The sequence below is a fragment of the Hyaena hyaena genome, unplaced genomic scaffold, assembly GCF_003009895.1.
Source record: "Hyaena hyaena isolate Hyena2069 unplaced genomic scaffold, ASM300989v1 scaffold_292, whole genome shotgun sequence".
In the NCBI taxonomy this organism is placed as follows: Eukaryota; Metazoa; Chordata; class Mammalia; order Carnivora; family Hyaenidae; genus Hyaena; species Hyaena hyaena.
The window spans coordinates 863740-891491 of record NW_024080924.1 but is presented as its reverse complement, the minus strand read 5'-3'; the positions used below and the strand labels follow the sequence as shown (position 1 = coordinate 891491).

The following is a 27752-nucleotide window of genomic DNA, read 5'->3' as shown; positions in this document are numbered from 1 at the left end:
ATCTCTTTCTAAAAAGAAATGATCTCGGGAGTCACAAAACATGAAGATGCATAACAAGACTGAGACAAAGAAAAAAAGACAGCACGTACTCCAAGATTAAGGGTAAACAGTTAAGAGATTAAGAACTCAATAGGACTTCGAGTGTCCTGTCAAAAAAAGCAAGAATGAAAGAGCATTTGTTTATTTCACTTCTATTCTCAAAAGGAGAAAGCATATGGATCCTTCAGGGCTGATCAAGATTTTTCTGATGTTAAATTCTGAGAGACTGAGAGACCCTGCTACATAATACAGTCAATTCCCACCTGAGCCTTAGCTCCATCCCAGATGTTTTGACCAAGTGACTTCAAGGAGCTAATGGTGCCAATCTAGTTGTCTACCAATAGCCTTTGTCCTTTTAACCAGAGATGCTTGGAAATTATCTTGACCACTCAATGACTTCAAACTAACATGATGAGTTCTTCAACAGTGCTACTAAGCAGCGGCTACCCTGAAACAGCCATAAATGGCCTTCTTTTGCCAAGGTGTCTTAGGCAACTGTTTTTCTACCTCCCTTCCTCCACCAGTCATTAGTACCAAGGAGGAGCCCTGCACATTATCCCGACAATGTTAGCTGAGGCCTGATTTATCACTTTCTCTCCCCACAAATCTATTTTCTTAAGGGTGAGTAATGTCCTTCATATGGGACATTTACTATGTGTCACACACTTTGTATACATTACACATTACTGAGAATCTTCACAATAATCATGCAAGGTCAGTTTGAAGTAATCCCATTTTAAAGATGAGAACAGTAATGAAATAGAGAAGCTAACTTTACCCCGGGTCAAGCAGTAAGTAGGAAAACTGGGTTCTGAACCCAGAGCCTAGGATTAACTTCCAGCCATAAACGACTCCAAACTAAACAAAATACAGGAAACAATGATTTTTAGGTATTTGATAGTAAGCCGTGGAAGACTATCATCTTTGAAAGAGGTACAAGTGAAGTGAGCCCCACAATTCCTTGGGCTTACAGTGAAAAGATGATTTCTAGACTAAAATTAATAGGGCCCAGTGATGTATGGGGTACTGTCAAGCAGTCTAACATATGTAAAATTAGAAGCAGGATCTAGGAAAGACAGAAAAATAGTTAAAGAAATACTGGCTGACAGTTTCAAAAAATTTGATAAAAAGGATAAACTTTTAAGGAGGATAAACATAAATAAAACTGTAATAAGTAACATTGCTGAAAACCATTGATAAAAAGAATATTATAAAAGCAGTCAGAGAAAATAAGAATATTATATAGAAAACCAAAGAAAAGACCAATTAAAAACTTCTTGTCTGGACATGATGCCAGAAGACAATGGAATGACAACTTTGAAGTCCTGAAAGATAAGAGACTTGAAAAGTCAACCGAGCATTTGACATCCAGAGAAAATATCTTCCAAAATGAAAGGAAAATGCTTTTTCTGACAATTGAAAGCTACACAATTCATTTTCAGCTGACTTAAATCACAGTAGTGTTAATTTTTTTCCCAGCAAAGGAAAAAAAGAAATCCAGAAGAAAAATCTGAAAACACAAAAAATAATAAACATGTAAGTTAATACACAACACAGTTTTCTCATTATTGAAGTTATTTAAAAATATAATTAACTGAAGTAAAAATAATATATTGTGTTGTTTATAACATATGTGGATATGAGATGCTGATAATATAGCACATCAAAGGAGAAATGGAAACATTCTGTTGTAAGAGTCAGACATTTATGTGAAGCAGTACAATTTAAAATATATTGTGATAAACTAAAGTTGCATTTATAAACTGTAGAGTTACTAGTTTGTAAGAATGGTATCTCTAACAGTGGATATAATATGGAATTCTAGAAAGTACTTAATCCAAAAGAAGACAGAAAATTATGTAAAATGGGACAAAAAACAAATGGAAGATAGATTAAAACTAAACTATACTGATAGTTACATTAAATGTAAATCACCTAAAAATTCCAATTTAAAGTCAGAGTTTATCAGACTGGGTAAAAAAGTTAAGAATCAACTATATGCTATCTACAAGAAACTAATTTTAAATATAAAGTTATAAATAGGTTAACAGTAGAAGGATAGAAAAAGCTATACATACAAACATTAATCCCAGAAAGCTTGAGTGGCTATACTAATATCAGACAAAAATAAACTGTGAAATGAGATCTGTTACCAGGGATAAAGAAAGAAGTTTCATAATGGTAAGGAGTACTTCATCAGAAAAAAATAGCAGTCTTAAATTTGTTTGGTAACAGAACTTCAAATTTCATAAGGAAAACTATCAGAATTGGTCTAGGAAATACACACACACACACACACACACACACACAAACATAATTATAATTGGGGGTTTATCTTTTTTTTAAATTTGAGAGAGGAGAGAGAACAAGCTGGGGAGGGGTAGAAAGAGAAGGACAGAGGACCTGAAGCAGGCTCCACACTGACAGCAGAAAGTCCGATGTGGGGCTCAAACCCATGGACCATGATATCATGACCTGAGCTAAAGTCAGATACTTAATTGACTGAGTCACCCAGGCACCCCATATTTGGACATTTCAATACTCCAGTCTTTGTAGTTAATAGAACAGGCTGACAGAAAATCAGTAGGAATGCAGAAGAACTAAACAACATTATTACCAATTTTACCTAATTGATATTTATAAAATACACTATCTAATAACTACAGAATACATATTCTTTTCAAGTGCATATGGAATTTATCAAAATTCTCCAAATACTGGCCCAGAAAAGAAGTCTTAACAAATCTGAAAATAAATTTTATGATCAATATCATAAAAATATGTTTGCCAACATATGGAAATAAATTTTTTTTAATGTTTTATTTATATCTAGGAGAGAGAGAGAGAGACAGTGTGAGCAGGGGAGGGTCAGAGAGAGAGGGAGTCGCAGACTGAAACAGGCTCCAGGCTCTGAGCTGGCAGTCAGCACAGAGTCCGACGTGGGGCTCAAACCCACGAACCACGAGATCATGACCTAAGCGAAAGTCGGACGCTTAACCGACTAAGTCACCCAGGGGCCCCTGGAAATAAATTCTGATACTGATAACAGAAAACTATCTAGAAGATCCCAAATATTTGGAAATTAGACTCCACACTTCAAAAATTACTTCATAGTTTGAAGAAGAATCATCAGGGAAATTAGAAAATCTTTGAGATGTAGCTAAAGCAGTGATCAGGGGAAAACTTATAGCCTTACTTAACACTGAGTGACAGCCTCTTTTCCATACTGATCAACATCTTAATATTTATTCCCTGGACTAGGGGATATTAGGCTCAATTGATATATGGTCAACTCACAGAAAACAGAGGATTCAGTAACCATCTTCTTGAATGCTAAAAGCTGATGTGTTAGCCTTTGTTGCCCCATTAGGCTTCCAGAATACTTTTAGTCTCTACAGTAGACAGGGACTAGAACATTATTCCAGAAGAAACAGGACTAGCTTAGAGAAAGAACCTGGAGACATTGCCACTGCCTTCAATTCCTCCATAAACTGCTCTCCCAGATCACCCTACAGTGAATCTCAAACCCAATAACCTTTCATGGGCACTCATAGCTTCCAGTCAGCTTTTTAGTCCTCAGACCTTAAGCATGTACAAACAACCAGTGATCACATGATAGCTGAGCAGAACGTCTAACTTAAAAAGCAAGAAAGCAGAAAGCGAATGAAGAACGAGGTTGTGTCACTTCATACCTACTGGATCAAGATTTTGGTGGTGGCTACTTTCTTCAGCAACCACATCTCTTGCTACATAACCTTCTTCCATGCTCCAGTCCTTACCAGCTTCCTGTAATACTGCCCCACCTTTTCCCTCTTCGGGCCTAGGGCTAATCATCACTTTTGCTGTTCCTAGTTTCTGGGAACTTCTCAAACCCAAGCTGGCTTTCTTAATTGATCTGGACATAATCTCTTCATTAAGTTGTTTTCATTTTAAGCCCTTTTGAATGTACCATCTATTTCCTCCCAGGACTCTCACTAATAGAGTAATTGGTATCAGGAACGGTGTTTATTTCCTGCCCTGTAGCATGTTTGTGTATTACTGAAGCATCTAGGGTGCTTGCTACCTGATGCTTACCATACCCAGTTAGAATAACAGCAGCAATACAATGGACCAGTGTAATCTTTCAAGAGAAATCAAAATAATCAGACTCATTTCAGATTATATTGTGATAGAGAAAAGGTAAGTTGTCATTGCCCTAAAGACAGTGATGGTACACTGCTGTCCCTTGCAGATGAAGATGAATTGATTGGCATGAAAATAAAGTACTCTCTAAATCAATAAATGTGTATTAGCTCCCAGAGGCTATGTTGATATACTCAGTAAGTATACCATATCTGAAACAGTGCTTGCAAATTGCTTCCCATGTAATTACATTTACAAGAATCCAGTCATTCTCTAAAAGCCATCTGTTTTCTCACTAGCCAAAAGAGAATTTAAATGGGACTACGGTATAAATCAGCATCCCTGCATCTTTCAAATCTTCGATGGTGGCACAAATCTCTGCAATTACCCCGAGAATATAGTGTATGCTTTCAACTAGTAGGAAAAATATGGTGCCATTCCTCTTGGAACATATAGGTCTGGGAACCAAAGGTACACTAGCCTTCACACTATTACACTTAATAAATCACAGTATTACACTTAATAAATAACTTGCATAATTTTTGTTTCCTATCCTTGCAACCTTGGGCTTGCTGGGTTTGGATCTTAGTGCCCCAAGGAAAAATGCTTCTACTAGAAAACATAGTCATGGTTTCATTAGTCAGGAAACCAAGAGTGCAACTTGCACATTTTAGGCTCTTACGCATTTGAGATATGTGTATTTGATTTCAGTGCCTTACAAAATGAGTGTCTTTCATAGAATATATTGGACTGGATCTAGAGTATTAAGCTTCCATAGTCAAAACACAAAACAAAACAAAGCAGTAGTAAATCTAAAGCTATATACTTTGAAAAACAGTATAGAACAAAGAGTATAGAATAAATGTCCTCATATTAATATTAAAGGATAGAAAGAAGTTACTATGAAACAAATACTCTCCAGGATTCCTGGTAAAAGAGTAAACTGGAATATACCCTTGCAGAACTATTTGGGAATATATATCTGAAATAGGGGTTGACAGTTATGGCCCAATAGCTGAAAATAGCACACAGGCTATTTTTGTATAGCCTCTGAGCTAAGAGTGGTATTTGCAGTTTCTCACTTTTGAAGCTTTTTAAAAAAAAAATTATTTATTTTTGAGAAAGAGAGAGTGTGAGCAGGGGAGGGGCAGAGAGAGAGAGGAAGAATGTCAAGCAGGCTCTGCACTGTCAACTCAGAGCCTGACATGGGGGTTAGACTAATGAAACTGTGAGATCATGACCTGAGGCAAAATCAAGAGTTGGATGCTTAACTGACTGAGCCACCCAGGTGCCCCTGCAATTTTCATTTTCAAAGGAGCAGAAGGAAAGAGGGGAGGGGTGAAGAGTGTGTGTGGGAGAGGAGGAGGAAGAGAAGCAGTGGCAGAGCCTTATGGCCTGCAAAGTCAAATATATTTACTATTGGGCTCTTTACACAAGAAGTTTGGGGAAGCCTGGGTGGCTCAGTTAGTTAAATGTCTCGCTCTTGACTGCAGCTAAGGTTGTGATCTCTTGGTGGTGAGATCCAGCCCTGCATGGAGACCTGCATCCTGCTCCATGCTGAGCTTGGAGACTGCTTGGGATTCTCTCTCTCTCTCTCTCTCTCTCTCTCTCTCCTTCTCTCTCTGTCCCTAGCTTACTTGCTCTCTCTCCAAAAAATTTAATTAAAAAAAAAGTTTGCTTAACTTCCATCCTAAAAGGTTACACATGTTCCTATCCTTTAACCAGTAAAAATTGATTTGTGTACAAACATCCTGGAATAATCATTTTATTATTCAAGATCTATTATAAAGAGATATTATAAAATGTCTATCAAAGTATGATTTATGAAACAAAACAGGTAAGAAACTAAATGCCATAAACACCATATAGATCCTTGCTCTTAAAATTATTCCTCTTGGTTCCATGCTGAATTAGACACTGTGGACAACCAAAAGGAAGAACGGCACAGAGCTCAATTTCTCCAAAGGGTTTCTTTCAAGTTCAAACGGATGAGTCATATTCTACTATATATTTGAAATATAGTGTTGTTTCTCATTTACCCTTCAAACTATAAAATGCCCCCAAACAAAACGACAACCACCAAAAAACCCCTAACACCTATGTGAAAAATGAATTTCATGTTTTCATATAGAAGATAAGAAAAGTCAGATCTTTTCAGAATATTCTCTTCACTAATTACAGTATAATCCTGTATGATGTGAATCTATATGGTCAAATATAAAATTAACCCTAATCATGTTCAAGTTGATGACTTGTTTTAGCATTTTATCACTATCTGGAAATTGCCTTTTTTCCTGAGGGGATTGCTATTAGCTCAAATGTAATTTTACTATGTCCTGGGGCTATTGTCTTACCAGAAAAACACAGCTCTGATTTAAAATGCATGTCAGTAGAAAAATCAATTTACTAAAAGAAAATTAACTTCATAGGCAAATCTTTTAGGAAAGTAACTGATCCATAAAGTGATCTAAATCTATACTAAGAATAGAACTGAATTTATTATATATTTTTCAGTCAAGAAGAACTTATCACTATATTCAAGTTCATTTCTCTGGAATGATTCCACCAAACAAATGATAGAATAGGAATTTTCGAGTCTAGCATTGCTGAAAAATTATAAGAACAAGATTGTCAGGAATGGCTTCGGAAAGAGCAAAGAAGGCTGGTTGAATGGTATTGCACGGGCAAGTATTTCAGGAGTAAGATTTTTACTGTGGGTTTACATTTTGTTTACATACATAGAAGTGGAATTCCTTGCCAAATTTTCACGATTTGTACTTAAAATAATAGTATAAGCCCTTGCAATGACTTGTTGCTAATGAATGGAAGCACCAAATAATTTATTCTCTCTTCCTTTATTTGCAATGACAGCTCTATCTATTAATGAGAGGGATGTGGAGGGAAAGTCACAACCACCCTAGTACAAGGTTAGGGGAAAATGCCGTATCAGAAGATTCAACACAATTAAAACAGGAGTTATATGCAAAATGGCTCCAGCCATTGAAAATGAAGGGAAATGAAAACACATTTACTAGGGAAACTGGTAATATGTATAACCTATCCCTGAAATAATGAAATCCAGCTAACTTGATCCTAAAATAATTTTGTGACTTTCTATGAAATCAAGGAGTGTCTGAATTAACTGAGAAGAAAAAAGAATAAAGGAAAAAAGGGCAATTTGATATAAATTAGTAAAGATGCTACCTTGTTGGAGGGATTTGACATTGTTGTCTTCACAGAAATTTTTAAAAACCATTTATATTTTTAAAACATTGCTAATTTGAATCTTACTATTTGTACCATTAGAATAAAAAGCAAGAAGAATGTTGAAATCTCATTGTGATGGCTTCCATGGTGAGCAGAGGGTAGACTGACCCACCTCAAGGGTTCTCAAAGATAGTGGCGTTGCCCTAGGAGGCAGCATTTTGTAAGCTCAGGAAATGTCTTAAATAGGAAGTACATGCTCTGCCCCTGAGGACCAATAAACGATTGTATCTCTTTCACTTCCTGGATACAAAGGACTGAAAATTGATGTGTTAACATTAAATATTTTTATTCTGATTCTAATGATTCTAGGCCACATGCTGTAAGTACTCTGGATGCTCAGGATGTGTTCCCACTGGGCAGAGGTGGGAGGCAGAGGTCTCCCCCAGAATTAGAAACAGAGACTTTCTCTGGGCCATGTTGAGCTCTTCCTGCCAGAAAGAGGTCCCCCCACCCCCCCAAAAAAAAGGCAGGGAGGAAGGTAGAGTTATGATTAATAGGTAGCATGATTTATCCTATTAAAGGGAAATAGAATCACTGGGGATTCAGTGAGATATGGGTGGAGTCTGAAGGTTATCAGGTTAACAGAAGGCAAATCTATTAGCCTTGAAAGGAATTTAAATCCTATGGAAGCATCCCCAAATCTTCTACCTTACCAAATCCAGTGGCCAAGTCTCAATCCTCATCCCATGGAACCTCTCAGTAGCATCAGGCAGAGTTAAGCACACTTTTATTTTCCTTGAAATTCCTTTCTAGAAATCACATCCTCAAAACTCTAAACTTTCCTCCTAGTTCACTGCTCACGCCTCAGTCACCCTGAGGGCTCCTAACTCTTCCTACTTCTAAATCAGGGCTCTTAACCGCAGTACTGCTGACATTGGGGAAGGGGAGAGGAAGGGTGCTAGATGATTCTTCATTGTGGAAGGATGTTCTGTGTATTGTAGGGTGTTTAGCAGCATCTCTGGCCTCTACGCACTACTTACCAGGAGCACCTCTTCTTCCTCACCAGACATTGCCAAGTGTTAACTAGCTGAGAACCATGGCTCTAATGCTTCAGTTCCCCCCACATATGTTCTGGGTCCCCCCCTTCTCCATCTTTACTCACTTCCTTGGCCACCTCATCCAATCTCAAAGTTTTAAATGCCATCTAAATTCTATGACTTCCACATTAATATATCCACCCAGACTTCTCTCCTGCCTCATACAGGCACTGACTGCTCACTGCATGGCTATCATGAATCCCAAACTCTTGGTTTTCCTCCTAACTTTGCCCCTTCCTCAACCTTCCATCAATATTCACTCTGTTTCTAAGATTTAAAACGTGCTTCATTCTTGGATCCTCTCCTCTTGCATTCTACATACATTTTATCAATAAAACATGTTTACTCTACCACCAAATAGTATCCCAAACCTGACCACTTGGCATATTGCTAGCACCCAGTCTAAGCCACTATCTACTCTCATCTGACCATCTGAAATAATATCTTTCAGCTCTTCTCTCTTCTTCCATGCCTATCCCCTATAATGTTCTCCAAAAGCATCCACAGGATCTTGTAAAAATCTCACACAGTTCTTCAGATCAAAATCCTGCAATGGTTTTCCATCCTAGTTTTTTTTTTTTTTTTTAAGGCAATTCTTGGCCTAAAAGAACCTCACCTAATCTGACTCTGTCTATATCTCCTCCTCTCCATCTCCTACCCTCTCCCTTACTCACTTCATGCATTCTTGCCATCTCAACTTTCTTGCTGTTCTATGTATAAAACAACTTCACTCCTTCCTCTGGCATTTACATTGGTGTTTCCTCTACTGGAATCCTGTCTCTCTGATCATCATATGGCTGACTTCCTCCTATCACTCAGGTTTCTGCTAAAATATCCTTCCAGCCAAGAAGCCTTCTCTTCCCTGCCCCTCTTCCAACATTCTCTCTCTGAAGTATTTTATCTGTAATACTTACTATTACCTGAAGCTATGTAAATTAATTAGCCTCAGATGAAGTTATGTTTAAGTAGATATAAAATAGGTTTCAGCCTGGATGCCGTGTTACTGGGACTGAACGGCTAGAATGCAGCATTGGCAGGATTTCTGGAGCCATGTCCAGGCTCAGTGGGGAAGAGTCTCATGACTGATTAGCAATGCCTTTCCTGACACAGGAGGGAAGAGTGGTGGGGTGTGTGCCATGTTTTTGCCATCCTTTAACTAAGCCCTCTGATTCTTCTTTTGTCTGCTCATTCATTGGCAGTTTTTAGTCACTGGCATCCTTGTTGATGTAACAAGAAAACAGAAGAGCTATGAAACCGAATCAGATAACTAAATAGTTGCTGCTTTTTTAAAAGTTTTGATGGAGGGGGAAAACCACATAAGGCCAAAAGATATGCTGAAACACTCAGTAGGTATGAAGCTATATATCTCTTAACTCCCACTCGTAGAGAAAGGAGATAATGGCATACAGGGAGAAGGAAGTGATTTCAAAGACCTATTTATAAGAGAGTGAGATTATCTTTCTTACCTTGCCCTTCAAGAAAAGACAGATTGAATGATGAAATTATGAGATTAGAAATTGGAAGACACTTGAGTCTTTGTCATTAATAAGACATTACTTTTATTTTCTAATTCCCTCACTCTGCTATTGAATGATTAAGCAAGGATAGGCCTAGAGACACTACAGATAGAAAAAGAAAAAAGAAAAAAAGGCAAACGGATAAAAAAGGTCATTTATATAACAAAAACTTCCCAACCATCCAAATTCCTCTCCCCGCTCTTAAGAAAGGTCAACTGATAGCCCTTGGCTCCTGACATGTAACTATATCCTGTTCCTCTTTTGATGTTCTCACTGAGAGGTATTTAACTGCCCTTTCCTTGATTCATTAGATGGTCACTTCAAAGAGACTCCAAAGCAGCAGCATTTGCCCAAACAACTCCCCTGTCTTAGTAAATCCAGACAAAAACCCAAAACGCAATCCATCCTAAATTTCACACATTATTGTCTTTGGCCCCTGTCAGTGACCTCAGCCGACAATATTGATTACCACTCTGCCTCCCAATATGAATCCTTCAGACAATCAATCTTTTCCCAGAAAAGGGAAAGAGTTGTCCAGTCTCATGCCCCAAGACCTATGATTAACCCAAGAGGAAACCAAACAACCTAGCAAACTTGTCATAACTTGAAATCATTTCCAATCCATTTCCTACCCCCAGGTCAAGGAGGGAAAGATCAATAGTCAGTCTAGAGTATGCTTCAAGGCCTTACTCAAGATAAAGATGAGTACTTGATTTAGTAGCAAATGTACTAAAACATGGTATTTAATTAGCAAATGTCTCTGGTTATTCTACTATGTAAGTCAGATTTGTGACCTCATCAAATCAGAAAGATTAAACACTGAAAATATGCAATGTTGGTAAAATAGCAGGAAATTGGGCATCCCACTCTAGGAAAGCTGGGCAGTGCCTATCTCATTCCCTAAATTAGCTACAGCACTTCACGTGGTGGCTGCACATCACAAGTGCCCACTAAATATCTGTTGAATAAATAAATGAATAAGTAAATAAAAGCAATGTATGGATACTCTGCTGATGGGAGTATGAGTAAAATTTATAAGAACAAAGTCACCATATTAAAATACAGAGAGTAGTCATACTTTTGACACTGTAATTCTTCTCCTAGGAATCCAGTACCAAATAATTCTTTAAAACTGCAAACATACTATTATGCAAAAATGTTTGTTACATTATTAAAACACTGAGAAACTGTAAATAAGCCAAATGTCCAAAATTAGGTAAATGATATTAAATGGATGGCCCATTCTCTGGGCAGAATAGTTTGCAATAATTAAAATAATATTTATAAAATATTTGAAAATATGGGGAAAGGTTTATACCTGTTAAGCCAAATATTATGTATTTACATGACTATAAAAATTTTATTTAAGCAAAGTAAAAAAAAATAGACAGAAATGTATATTTTAATAGTAAATTTTCTGTGCGCTATGATGATAGAAGGTTTTTTCTATCCTTATAAATCTCTCTATATTTTTCTATAATGGCCATTGAATACTTTTATAATTAAAAAAGGTAAAGTTCCACATTAATAGAACAGAAATATTGCTTTCTAAAAAGAGTTATTCTGTGACACACTCGAAAAAACATCATTAGGGTGCCTACTGGCTCAGTTGGTTAAGCATCTGACTTCAGCTCTGTCCATGATCTCGCGGTTCCTGAGTTCAAGCCCCGCTTTGGGCTCTGTGCTAACAGCTCAGAGCCTGGAGCCTGTTTCGGATTCTATGTCTCCCTCTTCTCTGCCCCTCCCCTGCTAGCACTCTGTCTCTCTCTCAAAAATAAACATTAAAACAAAATCATTAAGATATGTACCCATAGCCCCTCACACTTCTCTCTTTTTTTTTAAGTTTATTTATTTTTGAGAGAGAGAAAGAGAGAGCAAGAACAAGCAGGGGAGGGGCAGAGAGAGAGGAGATTGAGAAACTGAAGGAGCTTCCAGATTCTGAGGTGTCAGCACAGAGCCCGACACGGGGCTCGAACCCAAGAATCATGAGATCCTGACCTGAAACAAAGTCAGATGCCCAACCAACTGAACCACTGAGGTATTCCACTTCTCTTTTTTATTTTAATGGTTAATTATATTCAGAATAGATTTTTATAAGTGCAAATCAAGGCATTCTGAAGACTAACACACCTTTTATTTTAAAATTATTAAATCTCAATTAAAATCTTTCTGCTATTCCTTCAGCCATTTTCTATTTGTTATCAATGAAGATAGAGACAACTTGTCCGTATTTTCAATCAACTAAAATTTTCTACATTAAAATAATTTTTAATGACTCAGGCACACAGTATATTTTTATTTAATTACCAGTATAGTATATTAACTTTATAATGAAGTTCTAGAGACAACCTCTTTATATTTTCTTATAGTTGTCTTTGTAAAGCACCCAAGATAATATATATTCAGAGAAAATGAGATATACATGTGAATAACTATTAGGTAATTATAAATTGCTATTCAAATGTTAGTTTCAAAATTTTTATGGTATGTCATTTATTAGTTTATATTTATTTCTGATGGCATATTTCCCTCCCATTTTATGAACTGTTTCATTTCTTTTTTTTTTAATGTTTATTTATTTTTGAGAAAAAGAGAGACAGAGAGTGAGCAGGGGAGGGGCAGCGAGAGAGAAAGACACAGATTCCGAAGCAGGCTCCAGGCCCTGAGATGTCAGCACAGAGCCCGATGTGGGGCTCAAACCCATAAGCCATTGAGATCATAACCTGAGCCAAGCAGGTGCCCTGGAACTATGATATTTCTGTCTTTTCCATGATGCTTTGTATATGCCCTCTACAAATTACACTGATTTTTTTTAACATATGTTGTAAAATGTTTTCAATCCTATAAAGGTCATTTAAAACATGAAAACAATTTTAAAGAGCCCTGTGAAATGCAAACCAAAACTGCAATGAAATACCACTTCATATCCATTAAGATGGCTAAAATCCAAAAGGCATATAATACAAATGTTGACAAGGATGTGTAGAAACTGGAACTCTTATATATTGCCGGTGGGGACTTAAAATGGTACAACAGCTTTGGAAAACAACCTGGTTTATTTCCTCAAAGGTTAACTATACAATTACAATATGACCCAGCAGTTCCACTCCTAGGTATATATCCAAGAGGAATGAAAACATATGTCCACATAAAAACTTGTACATGAATGTTCATAGCAGCATTATTGATAACAGTCAAAAAGTAGAAACAACCCAAATGTCCATCTACTTATGAATACATCCAAAAAAATGTGCTATATGTATATAATGGAATATTATTTGGCAATAAAAAGGGTAAATCTTGAAAACATTATGCTAAGTAAAAGAAGACAGTTACAAAAATCACATATTGAATGATCCCATTTTTATGGCAATGTCCAGACAGGCATATCCTTAGAGGCAGAGCATAATTTAGTGGTTACCTAGGGCTGGGCAGAATTGAGAAATAGTGAGTGAATGGCAGTAAGAATGGTATTTTTAGGAGGGATAATGAACTGTTCGAAAATTGATTGTGGTGATAATTGCACATCTCTGTGAATATAGCAGAAACTGTTGAACTGTCCATTTTGAATGGGTGAATTATATGGCATATATATTGCATCTCCATAAAGTTGTTTTAATTAAAAAAAATTTTTAATGTTTTATTTATTTCTGAGAGAGAGAGAGAGAGAGCAGGGAGGGTTAGAGAGAGAGGGAGACACAGAATCTGAAACAGGCTCCAGGCTCTGAGCTAGCTGACAGAACAGAGCCCGATGTGGGGCTCGAACCCACAAACCATGAGATCATGACCTGAGCCAAAGACCGACGCTTAGCCGACTGAGCCACCCAGGTGCCCCTCCATAAAGTTTTTTTTTTAAAGACCCAGTGAGTTACCATTTTATATAAGTTGGTAGTATCATATATTGGTACAACTTTTGGGGAGAAAAAAGCAGCATAGACAAAATATTTGTATCTTTTTACTTCTTATATTTCTAGAAGTTTTTAAAGTTTTTTTATTTATTTTGAGAGAGAGAAAGAGAGCACAAGGAGGGGAGGAGCAGACAGAGGGAGGGAGAGAGAGAATCCCAAGCAGGCTCTGCACTGACAGCACGGGCAGATCTATGTGGGGCTCAATCTCGTGAACTGTGAGATCAAGACCTGAGCCAAAACCAAGAGTCAGATGCTTAACTAACTGAACTACCCAGGCTTTGCATTTCTATGAATTTAAAGAAATCATTTAATAAAAACAAAAGGCTATGTGATTAAAGACGAACCACAGCAGTTTCTATTAGTTTCAACTTGAAAGCAATTTAAATGTCTAAAAATGGATTTGGTATTTTGATTCATCTACCTGACAGAAGATTATCAACCATTAAAATTATAAAGCTGTAGGTAGTAAGGTCACATAGAAATATGAAAAGTTTGAAAAAAATCCTAGTTAGGTATGAAGCATATAAAAAATAAATAACCTTAGTCATTTAAAACACCTATCTCTATGAAAAGAATTGGATTATGGAAGATTTTTATTGTCATCTTTTTGTTTTCTATAGTAGTTGTCAATATGATCCTTTTAATTGAAAAAAATAAATTTGTTACTGCTCCACTAAACCAGTAGTAAGCAAAGCAATCCAATAAAATTAAAAGGTTCCTTGGAGATGCCTAATGAAAGAGCACTGGGTACCTGTAAGGAAGAATTTCAGGTACTAGTGTTAATTTAAATTCTACCACCAAAAATCACTCTGATGATATCAGAGGCAGCAAGGTGGTTACAAAACTCCAGTTCATGGGGCACCTGGGGGGCTCAGTGGTTGAGTGTCTGACTTTGGCTCAGGTCATGATCTCATGCTTCGTGAGTTTGAGCCCTGCATCTGACTTACTGCTGTCCATTTGTCAGCACAGAGCCTGCTTTGGATCCTCTGCGCTGCACCTCCCCCCCCTTTCTCTCTGCCCCTCCCTGGCTTGTGCCCTGTCTCCCAAAAAATTAATTTAAAAAACCTCCCAAACTCTAGTTCATTAAGTGACTGGCACATGTTCCACCTTTACATCTGGTATTTTCCCCCTGGTATTCATCAAGTACATGGTAACAGTCATTGCTTCTCAATCAATACAAGTTTAAGATACTGTCCTTATTCTAGAGCTCATACCTAAAAGTTAAGTAATAGCATAATACTTAATTAATACTTAAGTAAAAGGAGTATACAGACAGATGCCATGAATGTGGTTTGCTGGGAAGTGATGAGTGAAGATGGCATAAAATGAAGGGCATTCAGAGCAAAGATATACAAATCCCGAGGACTATAGCTACTGTGTTTACATTGTCTGAAAGGTTTAGCCTCCACATGACGGCTGCCCTCAGTGGTGCGAACGAGGAATGAGTTAAAAGCAGAGAAGTACTAAAGAAACCTCACGTTGACAATAGAGAATATGGCTTTGTTTCTTCGCAGTGCTTCAGTGTATACAGGGGGTGAAGAAGCAAAATCCTTACAGCTAAAATGTAATCAAAATGTTTAATACTCCCCAAAGAATATGTACATTATGTTTCAAATGTATTGGTGCAAGTTGGATGCCTCACTCCAAAGCTCGACCTGTGATCATTGTTCATGGATTACTTACTGTCTGACATATGCTTTCCCAAAGGACAGCTGGGTCCTCTACACGGGGTTCAATCAACGTCCACACAGGAGTTAACAAAATGAGGACTCCTGTGCATTTGTAACTTAGGGCCACTAAAAGTCTGAATCACCTATTGCTTTGAACTATCCAAGCATCTTATTCTTTTAATTAGCAGTTAATAAAAATGAAACAAAACTCTGAAGGCAGTAAACTTGAAAATGTTTTTTTAACGTTTATTTAGTTTTGAGAGAGAGAGAGAGAGAGAGAGAGAGAGCGAGCAGAACAGTGCTGACAGCTCAGAGCCTGGAGCCTGCTTTGGATTCTGTGTCTCCCTCTCTCTCTACCCCTCCCCTACTCAAGCTCTCATTCTCTCTCTCAAAAGTAAACAAACATTAAAAAAACTAAAAACAAAACAAATGAACAAGCAAGAGCAAAAAACAACAAAAACAAAAAACAAAAAAACAAATAGAAACAGACATAAATATAGAGAACAAATATGGCTCCCAGAGAAAAGTGGGATGGGGAGATGGGTAAAACAGGTGAAAGGGATTAAGAAGTACACATTTGTAGAGGCATCTGGGTGGCTCAGTTTGTTAACATCCAGCTTTGGCTCGGTCATGATCTCGTGGCTTGTGGGTTTGAGTCCCGCGTTGGACTCTGTGCTGACAGCTTACAGCTTGCAGCCTGCTTTGAGTTCTGTGTGTGTCTCTCTCTGTCCCTCCCCTACTCATGCTCTGTCTGTCTCTCTCTCAAAAATAAATGAACATTAAAAAAAATTTTTATAAGTACACATTTCTAGTTATAAAATAAATAAATCACAGGGATGAAAAGTTCAGCATAGGGAAGATAATCAATAATGTTGTAATAACTTTATATAGTGACAGATGGTAACTACATTTATCATGGTAAACACTTTGAAATGCTCAAAATTGTCAAGTCACCGTGTTGTACCCCTTAAACTAATACAATACTATATGTCAGCTATACTTCAATTTAAGGAAATGAATTAATAAACTATTCTCAGGTTAAAAAATATTGTTTTGGGGCGTCTGGGTGGCTCAGTTCGTTAAGCATCTGATTTCAGCCCAGGTCATGATCTCACGTCCTTTGGGTTCAAGCCCTGCATTGGGCTCTGTGCTGACAGCTCAGAGCCTGGAGCCTGCTTCAGATTCTGTCTCCCTCTCTCTCTGCCCCTCCCCTGCTTGCTCTCTGTCTCTGTCTCTCAAAATAAAGATATAATTTTTTTTTTTAAATATTGTTCTATTCTTCATTAAGTTAGAACTTGCTTATATTGAGGATTTAGAAAATATCTACAAGTTAAAGAAAAACAACGGGGTGCCTGGGTGGCTCAGTCGGTTAAGTGTCTGACTTCAGCTCAGGTCATGATCTCATGGTTCGTGGGTTCAAGCTCTGCATCAGGCTCTGTGCTGACAGCTAGCTCAGAGCCTGGAGCCTGCTTCAGATTCCGTGTCTCCCTCTCTCTCTGACCCTCCCCTGCTCATGCTGTCTCTCTCTCTCTCTCTCTCTCTCTCTCTCTCTCTCTCTCTCTCTCTCACACACACACACACACACACACACAAATAAAAACACTAAAAAAAACCCCAGTCAGCCATAGTCCCCATATTCAGGGATGATTATTACACTATTTCAGTGGATTTTGTTCTTTCTTTCGTTACCTAACTTTTGTAGTCACATGCCAGTCAATACCTGGGCTCCTGCAGAAAACAGAAAAATTGCCCTGTGTCAATAAGCTGAGGCACCTTTCTTTACATCCCACCCCACACCCCAATTTAAATAGTACCACTGTTTCCATTCTGTTCCTACTCTCCCCACTCTAATACAGGAGCCCCTTGGATTCTACCACCAGCTACAAGCAAGCACAGATTTACTGCGTCACTCTGACCACTGTGTGTGGGATTGTGGGTGACTAACCGAAAGAGCCAGCCCCGTGGCCAGGTCAGTTCCTCCAGCTCTGATTCCTTCCAGACCACCCCCTAATTAGAGTTCAGATCCCTGAGGTACCACCAGATTTCAAAGCAGAACTTACTATAATAATAAACTCCTGACTGAAAACTGCTCCTACTGTCCCTTTGATTATTCTCCTTATGCTCTGACATGTAAGTGTGGTAAATTGGATAAACAGCCAGCTGCCTACTCCTTAGTACAGGGACTTCCCCAGGTTCGGCTCCTCTAAGTCCAAGTCAAGATCCTCCCTTGTCAGCTCTCCATACATGGCCTCCTACACTGGTTCCTTCTCCCCTACCTTCCTGCTCTTTACACAGTCTTGTTCAGAAGGTCAGCCTGGCTTCCCTCTGCAACCACTCTGACTTGGAGATTCTATAGGACCCTACTGCTGCTGTCCGGCCTTCATCCGGGTGCTCTACAAGTGAGGACAGGAGGCTCCACACCCTCTGCCCAGTCCAGGCCTGTGGGGCATTACTCCTGTGAGCCGCTGCTTGTCCAAGGAGGAAAATTCAAGCAGCCCAGGACTCTCCAAAGAGTCGAATTTCAGGGCAGTGATATAAGAGGAAATAATTGGCCTCTCACTTCCTGAACCTAAATATAAATACATAGAAACGTTTCATGACAGAATTGCACATGTAGTGTTTGGTCACTGGATTTCCGGAAGCCCGCCTCTGTCACATCTGTTCCTTTTCTGGAACACGTCAGAACTGTGGGTTCAACCGCTGGAGTCACCCAGCCGCTTGATGGTTTGTGTATACCACAAGAACACCACACAAGTGTGAGTCTCTCCTTGCCTCATAAGCCAAGCACCTAAGATTTCCCTCTCCTGCCACATGATCAAAAACAGCCAGTAAATAAAAAGGAATGGCTGCTACCATGTCTCGCTTGAACCATAAAGCCTGTATTCCTTCTCATTTGAATGAACGAATGCACACCCCAAATGCCCCTAAAGTACTACAATTAAAAGAAAGAAACAATGCTACTTTCATTGACAAATGTAAGATCTTTGACTTCTGGAAATTATCTCATTTTTCTCCTTCACTTTGCCTATCCATGTTTGATTGAAAAGTTGCAAGCATCTCTATAGTTAGTGGTCAACCAGCCACTAAAAAGTTTAGGGCTCAGGTCATTGAACTTAGCTGGGAAGGTATATGACATGTGCTCATCTTTAATTCAAAGTATGATCAGTGTACTGATTTAACAAGTAATGCGTACAAGGTCATCAAAACTTCATTTATTCTTTCAGTCAACATACTGATTAAGCACAAGTGTGCCGGGCACTGAGTCATGTAATACAAAACTAATCAAGACAAATCCTTGCCTTTAAGGAGCCCAGCATCCCATAGGGAAAATGAAGTAGTAAATACATTTCTTGGAATGTAAGTGTGTGAAGGAGACTGGTAAGGGAATAAAGGGTAGAGCTACCTAGGACAGTCCCAAGGGGATTGGTTGGGGCTGAAGATCAGGGATGGGATACTTCTCAGGATAAATAATATTGATACCAGAAGAATGATTTAGCTCAGCAAATCAGAAAGGACACATACACATAAAAGAATGTGTGTGCTCAACAGATGGCACATGTTTCAATATGACTGGAACGTGGGCTGCTTATAGAAGAGATAGGCAAGGACCAGGTGGTTAAGGACGTGTGTGCAGCCTTGCTAAGGAGACTGGATTTCATTCCCAAGTCACAGGAAAACAATTTTTTTAAGAAATATTTTTATCTGAGAGAGACTCCATGTCTTGACAGTCCCCCTCAGCACCTCACCCCTGCCTTTTAAATGCAAATGATTCTCCCACAAGCAACAATGCAATGAGCACCTGAAATCCAGCTGAGGACAGCACTGGCATCAGGTACTTAACTGCAACTGCTTACCAGTTTTCTCCTCACCTATTGTTCTTTCTACTTTTGCCTCTCAAATCCCTAAATTATTCTCAGCTTCTGTACTGCTGCTTCTGGCCATGTTTTTTGTTACCACTTAGGAGTTCCCTTTCTGCATTGCTGCTTGATTCTTTTTATTTTAATGTTTTATTTATTTCTAGGAGAGAGAGAGAGAGAGAGCGTGAGCAGGGGAGGGTCAGAGAGAGAGGGAGTCACAGACTCTGAAACAGGCTCCAGGCTCTGAGCTGGCAGTCAGCACAGAGCCCGATGCGGGGCTCAAACCCACGAACCGTGAGATCATGACCCAAGCGAAAGTCGGACGCTTAACTGACTAAGCCACCCAGGTGCCCCCATTGCTGCTTGATTCTTTACTCTTTGTGATCTGGTGATTGTAGAGACCTGAACTTCAGGTTACAATATGGCCCTCTACCAGCAGACTCATTTGCATTGCTATTCATTGCAACTAGTCTCTCACACACCTGCTTGCAATAATAGTAACGGGAGTGGCTTTGGGCTGTGTTCATTTTCTTGGGGTGGTTGGGTATGGCAGTCTGTCACCATAAAGGCATATACAGGAAGACTAGAGATCTAATCTTTTAAAAAAAAAAGGGGGGGATTCCAAATTTTAGCGAGGTCTCTGGTATTCGGTTAGACCTGTGATCTTCCTTAGCCCTAGTCACTTGAATCCCCATTTTACAGAGGAAAAAAATGAAGACCTAGATTAACTTTTTCACTGGAGTTCATCTATAGACTAGGAAGCCTAATTTTCTCTTTCCATCTGGTTGGAATAACCCTGAAGCTATTTCAAAATATCCTTGGCTCACATGAATTCTTGTTTCACCCAAAGACAAAATATAGAAAAATCTAGATGTGCATTCAACCTCTCACAATTAAATTACTTCTGCTCACTTTTTGGCACTCCATTCCAACCTCTCCCAGCAAAGCTGCCTGTGATAAAGCAGCTGTAGAAGGAAAATTCATACTGAAGCCCAAACATGGTTTAAAGCTGCAAAGACAAATAATACCAGGTATGAATTTTTTTTTTCTCACGAAACATATGCAATGGTGGAAAATGTATGGACCTTGGAGATTCAGAAAGGTTACTCTACATCCATTTGAACAGGTTCTTCGTCCATAAAATAGAGCTAATAGAGATTCCCTAAGAGTTTTGTGAGGATTAAATGGTATGAAATATTTAAGGTACTTTATATAGCACTCAAAAAGTGGCTGTTAATACTTTCATGACCACCGATATTCCTGCTATTACTTCTACTATCACAATCAATCAAATATGGCACTAAAGTCAATGACCCACCTGTAAGCTGAGCTGATGGATGATCCTGCAAATACTTAGAAATATTCTACTTGAAATTAGAATTAGACTCGGATCCAGGCATCTGAGTGACTTACGTATTGAGAGAGAGAGGTGTAAGTATAATGCAAGCAGAAAACAAGAGATCTAATTTGGGGAATATTCCAGTAGTCAAAGGGGTACAGGTCTTCACTAGTTGAGTTTCTGGATGATTAATACAGGAAAAAACTGTTTTAACTATTGAGTGTTGGCAAACACCTTACTCCCCTCCACCAGGTCTAAGCACTGCCCAACCCCCACTCCAAAAGACAGAGAAGGGAAACAAATCCAGGTGCCAGTGCTGGAAGCTAGACGCCCTCAGAATCTGGCAATAACAACAAAAGCATTTGTAATTTCCTGCTGTAAAGAAGACAATGCAGAAATCCTGCCTCTATGTAAGAGTAGTTTAAAATCTGGAAGTTACAGAAATCATAGCTGCATTTTGATGACTGGCATTTTGAGAAATATAGGGGCCATGAGATTTACAAGGTACACTTATTTATTTCTTGGAGTATTCTTTTTTTTAAAAAATAGTTTATTGTCAAGTTGGTTTCCATATAACACCCAGTGCCCATCCCAACGAGTGCCCTCCTTGGGGTATTCTTAATTACCTGGGGTATGCTATTGAACAGCTTCTCCTCCCTGCCCCCCAAGTTATTTAACCTTGACAATTCCTGTTGGAAAATCTCAACTATGGACTGAACTCAACATCCGTTCCTTGCACCTCAATAATTTGTCAAATCCCCTTCAGAGATAAAAAGTAATAGACACAGAAAAATTAATAGGTCTAGAGAACAAGAAATTAAAGTTAATAAATATTCTGTGATTCCAGTAAGTAAACAACATTAATTTCTGATACGTGCTTCACCTATATCTACCAGAGATAGTTACCATACTGCAAAGAGCATTTTTGTACCATTTTGATGAGATGGAAAGGGCACACTTTACCTCCTAGACAAGAACCACTATAGTAAATAATGGTGATAAAACATACTTAGGGCCATTTAACAAATGAGTGTTTGAATGAGAAATAAAATTCAGATTTGCCCTGTATTTGAATGCCCCTTCTTTATCTAGTCTAGATTATTGGTGATGGCATAGATAGTAGGGAAGGGAAATAATACTCTCCTCTATGTTCCTAGAAAGAAAACTTCGTTTCCTCAAATCAAAATAATGATACAACGTGTTGTAAATTTGGACAAACTTTTCCTAAACTGACTCTGATTTTGTCATAAAATGAAATCATATGAATTCTGAGCAAGTGTGAATATATGTGCATGTGTCTCTTTAAGAAATGTTTTTAGATCTCAAAACATAGCTTGCAAACTTAAAATTATTTGACTCATTGCCTAATATCTTCCATGGGAAACTTGAGCTTCTTCTGTTTTAATTACTAGTTCCCACTAAGCAATTATAACTTAAGGAATTCTCTCATTTGCTTTATTAATAACTTTCATCACAGTTTATTATCCACTCTATTTGGAATCATTGATGACCCCCTTTCTGAACAAAGAGATTCTCAAGGGCATACTAAGAAGTCCAACTAAAAGATTAGAATAAACCTGGAAAATAGAGGGTATAGCTTCAAATGAACATCAGCAAATAGAAGGAAATGGGAGAGTAAAAAATATCAATGTCCCCCTTAAGGTTGAAATTAATTTATTTTACAAAACTTATTTTTCCTAGGTCATTTATCTAATTTGAAAATAAAGTTAGAAAGTGTCTACCTCCATACCACAAAAACTTGTTTAATGGAATGAGAGACAGTTCTTGTAGGAACGAGGAAATCAGACAATCACTTTCTCTTGCATCCTTGTAATGTCCATATTAGACATTAAATGCAAAGAGTGTTTTTTACTATCCATACTAAAAATTAAATACAAACTGTTTTCACCTATCCTGGCTAAATAATAAAGATTAAATATTTCTTGATATTGATACAGCATTTTATTACACCAACCTATCTTCATAGAGCTGTATCAAATCTTTGTATTTTGAAAATACAATTAGTCATACACTCTAGAGCCCTTCTGATAAAAATAATCTCTCTAATGAAGATTATCCTTAAGCCTTTCTTCACACACACACAAAATAAACACACTAATCCTTAGTTTTTTTTCCAACATAATTGTGTGAACATATTAATAGTCAGATGGTATGATTTTTAAAATTTGATATCAGCAGGCCTGCAGGATACAATCGGAGAACACCTGAACAAACTTGTCTTCTGCCAAAAAGTGACCTTTCACCAAGAATTCCTTCATGGTTCAGCCGTTAAAAACCAGCAAATTAAAAGCATTCATTGCATCAAGAGGAATTTCAGTTCTGATCATCTGAATAGATTTACTCTCTTTTTCCTACTTTACACAGAAAACCTTTCTTCTTTCCCCACCTGCAACCAAGAGCATGGGCTTTGGCTTTCAAGCTTACCTTCCTCTGGGGCTACTGACCTCCTGTGTCGACACTTCCAAATCTTGGGAACTGAAATTGACTGTCCGTGTCTTGGGGTATAGTAGTAGCATGCACCCATGGTGCCAAAGGGTGGGGAGCCTGCGGCAAACATGATGGAGGGCTTCTCAGGATAGCGTGAGAAGAAGGAATGTGTGAAGGATGTACTTCCCCGGCTCCATCGTAGGAGCCAGCTGGTACAGTGCCACCTGGGAAGAGACTCCACCTCACACTAATGAGTCAACCTTCCGAAAGCACAATGGGCCAGACAGGTTTTACCACCTTTCCGTCGTATTTATGATAAAACTTTATTTAAAAAAATACAACGATGTTCTTTGAGAACTTTTCGTTGTCTTCTTTTAGGGAATAGGAAAAGCGATCCCTTTGCCTTTCAAAAGATGTTTTCTTTTCTTTCTTTTTTTTTTTTTTTATGTTTTTGTTTGTTTGTTTGAAAGACAGAGAGAGAGATAGAGCAAAGCAGGGGAGGGCCAGAAAGAGAGGGAAACACAGAATCTGAAGCAGGCTCTAAGCTCTTAGGTGTCAGCACAGAGCCCGATGCTGGGTTCAAACTTAGGGAACCGGGAGATCATGACCTGAGCTGAAGTTGGATGCTTAGCCGACTGAGCAACCCAGGTGCCCCCAAAAGAGTTTTCAATGAAATACAGAAACTTAATTTTTTTTTTTTAATTTTCAGTTTTCGAATCAGCTCTCAAAACCAAGTCCCCTCATTTCTAAAAATGGATGATTTCTATTATAGCTGTCTTCAAAATGTGTTAGGGATTTTATTTCCAGATTTTGAAAGCTAGTCTCCTTCCTTGTCCCTATAAAATGACCTCCATCACTATACTGAGCCTCAGATGTAAACTTGGACTATGAAAAAACCCACTGTATAATTATCTTAATGAGACTTTGTGTTTACATTACATCTTTCATCTAAAGAGCTCAAAGCATTTTGCTAACATAATCTTATTAAGCTTCACAACACCCCACTCAAGAATGTGATGGTAAGGGTTATTACAATCCATTTTAATCGTTGGGGAAACTGAGAGATTAGCGATTAAATGACTCAATTTGAGGTCACAGTGCTGGCTGAAGGCACAGTTTGATTCAGGACTCTGACTTCTCTTTCCAAGGACATATCCAACTAACCAAGAGAGAGCTTTGTGCTGAAATGAGAATTCGTTTTCACCTTTCATGAAAAAAAAATCTGTCCTTTTGTTCTAAGGCTTTATAAAACATAAAAATAAGGCAAATAAAAATTATTTGATGTTCTCAAATTATGGCACGTGTGCTGAAGATAACAGATGTGCTAAGTGCAGTCACTTTCTGCCCTTCCTTACCCTTTCCAAAGGCTACCACTACCTACCCATCAATGGATCAGGCCACACACAGTGCTCACACTGTCCATGTAGAATGGCTAGCCAGTGCACTGTTTTCTGTGCACGAGGAGAAAAGAGGTTATCGATTTTGGCAATCCTATGCAAGTCCATTGTGAGATATTCAAACGGTATGGAATTGTACAGTGCAAAAGTGAAACAAATCTCATGCCACCACCCCCTGAGGTTACCATTGGTATGTGTGGGGATGTGTGACTACACACATGGAATAATACCAGACCATATTTTGCAGCTTATTCTGGTTGCCTTTTCCTTTTCCAATGGTCAATGCCCTTTGTCAGTTCATATATATATCAAGAGCATTCATTTAACAGATTACATATCCATTTTTATAGATAGATGCATAAGAATAGACAGAAATTTATTCTTTTTAAAGTTTATTTATTTTTGAGAGAAAGAGGGAGCACAAGCAGGGGAGGGGCAGAGAGAGAGGTTGACACAGAATCCGAAGCAGGCTCCAGGCTCTGAGCTGTCAGCACCAAGCCCAACACGGGGCTCAAACCCATGAACTGTGAGATCATGACCTGAGCTGGAATCGGTTACTTAACTGACTGAGCCATCGAGGCATCCCAATACAGAAATTTATTTTAACCAATCTCCTTTCACTGGACATTTGGGTATTTCTTTTCTTTTTCTCCTATGCACTGCAATAAATATCCTTATATATTTAGCTTTCCATGTTTTTTTAAATACTCTTTTTGGATCTACTTCCCATTTTTTACATGATCTAGGACTCTTACTTATGAAAATAAACCTGTTAATCTATGCACTGAGCTGCTGATTGTATTGTGAGCCTGCGGCTTTGGATGGTAATCAGTTCCCCTCTTCCTTCCTATCACTGCTTGGCAGAGACTTTGGCTTTATGCATAGGATACTAGCCTGCTTTTATCCATATGACCCACAAATGTGAACTGGAAAACATTCTGCATGGGACCTATGGAAAGAAGGCTAGATGATGTAAGAAACCAATCACCCAATGCATACAATCACCCGTTGGTTACAACAAACAACCCACTTTCTCCAAGGCCTTAGCTCAACAGAGAAATTAAATCTTGGCCTTTTACTAATAGACAGAATGCGGGGCCATGTATTAGAAGAAAAGGTGCTTTACAAATAAGGTTCCGATCGTATGCCTAAGTCTCTGAGTTTGAGTATCAGAATGACTGACTTCTTGGCACCTGTGCTCCCTCAGTCCACTTGGCAGATTCAGTGTCATATTCATTCAATGGCATTTTCATTTACAGTTTTTTGGATCGTGTATAAATTGAGAGCCCAAAAGGAATGCTTTCTTCTCTCATTTCTGGTGGGATTTGCCCTAGTATCATGCTTATGTCCACACTGACATCTTGTATAGATTATCTTACTTCCCAATTAAGTACATGGCTGACAAGCATTGCTTTTCTACTTTAAAAACAAAGGAAGAGGGGTGCCTGGGTAGCTCAGTCAGTTAAGTGTCTGACTTTAGCTCAGGTCATGATCTCGCAGTTTGTAAGTTCGAGCCCTGTGTCGGGCTCTGCTGACAGCTTGGAGCCTGGAGCCTGCTTCAGATTATGTGCCTTCCTCTCTCTCTGCGCCCTCACCTAATCATGCTCTGTCTCTCTCTCTCTCTCTCTCTCTCTCTCTCTCTCAAAAAATAAATAGACATTAAAAAAATTAAAAGAAAATACTAAAGAAGAAAAATAAAGCCATAAATTTAGAGCCACAACAAGCAAACGATAGACCTTAACTTACTCACTGTTTTTTTCTATTAATTTATTCATTTCTTCACTTACCAAATATGTACTGAAGCAAACAATGTGAACAACATACAGTCCCTGCTTTCAAGGGGCTGAGAGTATCATCAGGGCCTCAGACAGAGAAAGTAGCAAATGAATCATAATACTATGGAAGTGCAAGAAAGGGTTCCTGGAGACTTTCATAGCTAATTAAACAGAGAAACAAACAGAAAACAACAACAACAACAATCTTGCCAGCAGAATGAAGTACAATGCTTTTGGTCATGTGACACCTAAAAGATTTTGAAAATCTTCACCAGAAAAGCAAATAAGCTAAGAAGCCTTATTTTTAAGCATTCTTTTTTTTTTTATTATTATTTTTATAGTTTATTTTTGAGACAGAGAGAGACAGAACATGAGCTGGGGAGGGGGCAGAGAGAGAGGGAGACAGAATCTGAAACAGGCTCCAGGTTCTGAGCTGCCAGCACAGAACCCGATGTGGGGCTCGAACCCACGAACCGCGAGATCATGACCTGAGCTGAAGTCGGATGCTTAACCAACTGAGCCACCCAGGTGCCCCTAAGCATTCTTATCATATTCTGATTCTATTTATTTCTTTCCTTTCTTAAACTTTATTTATTTTTGAGAGACAGAGTGTGAGCAGGGAGGGGCAGAGAGAGAGGGAGACACAGAATCTGAAGCAGGCTCCAGGCTCCAAGCTGTCAGCACAGAGCCCGATGTGGGGCTCGAACTCACAAACTGTGAGATCATGACCTGAGCTGAAGTTGGCCGCTTAACCAACTGAGCCACCCAGGCACCCCTATTTCTTTCCTTTCTTAAAATGTTGTGTTTTCTAGGTTCAAGTGATCAAGTAACTGCTCTCTTCCAGAAGAAATGTTATTTTTTAATCCAGTCATCTATCAACAATTTTCTTCTAAAGAGTACTTGTCAGGGGCACTTAGGTGGCTCAGTCTGTTAACCATCTCTTGCTTTCAGCTCCAGTCCTGACCATGCAGTTCATGGAATCCAGCCCCCCATCAGCCTCTCTGCTGACAGCCAGAGTCTGCTTGGGATTCTCTCTCTCACTCTCTCTGCCCCTCCCTTGCTCGTTGTGTCCCTCTCTTTCTCAAAAATAAACATTTAACACATACATACATATATAAGATAGTACATGCGATAGTGAGAAAGTAAGGTAGTTCAGAAGAGATTTCATGTTCATTGTAGACTATGCACTGTAGGTTCATTTTTAAAATGCTGTCCCACAGCAAGTTTCCTGTGTGCCTTCTAGGCATCTTGAGTGTATAAAACACAGAGGGATCAACAGCCAGGCTACGTCCTGACATCACCTTCTAAGTAGTTCCACTCAATAATGCAGCAGCATGAGAATCTAATAGTCACTGGTGACATATACAGTGTGAGAA

The 27752-nt window shown here is 38.6% G+C and overlaps 1 protein-coding gene across 1 annotated transcript in view; it reads right to left on the bottom strand.

Annotated features, from left to right (window-relative positions):
- Window positions 1-27752, bottom strand: part of FMN1 (formin 1) — a 394055-nt gene that overhangs the window by 320719 nt on the left and 45584 nt on the right. The gene's annotated exons all lie outside the window — the stretch shown is intronic.